We start from the raw sequence: 395 nt of genomic DNA, 5'->3' as shown, positions 1-395 counted from the left end.
TGGGGCAAGCAATAGCTAAGGGGGCATGCAGTAGATAACTGGCCTGACCCCTACCCCTTGCCATCTGCCTCTCCTCACACTTGCCTCCCTTGCCCACTGAGGATGCTCAGTGCCTGGGCCCCATTCCTGTCCCTCACTTGGTGCCTGTCCCTCTAGTAGGTCCCCCAGAGCATAGGAGCTGTGCACACTTTAGGTTGCTACTACAACTACAATTGCGATTTGTGGCTGGTGGGGAACCAGCCACTTTTTGACTGCCTCCTTCCCCCCACCCCAGGCCTAAGTTAGCACCTGGGAGCCATTGCCTTGTTTTCTGTGCCCTTGTTACAACTGTGATGATGAAGATTGGTGGTAGATTTAGAGCTGCTGATTCCTGCACAGTGAAGATTTATGTGGGA

The sequence above is a fragment of the Gavialis gangeticus genome, unplaced genomic scaffold, assembly GCF_001723915.1.
Source record: "Gavialis gangeticus isolate Ggan-Ray unplaced genomic scaffold, GavGan_comp1, whole genome shotgun sequence".
In the NCBI taxonomy this organism is placed as follows: domain Eukaryota; kingdom Metazoa; phylum Chordata; order Crocodylia; family Gavialidae; genus Gavialis; species Gavialis gangeticus.
The sequence above is the reverse complement of the archived record's forward strand: the minus strand, read 5'-3'. Positions refer to the sequence as shown.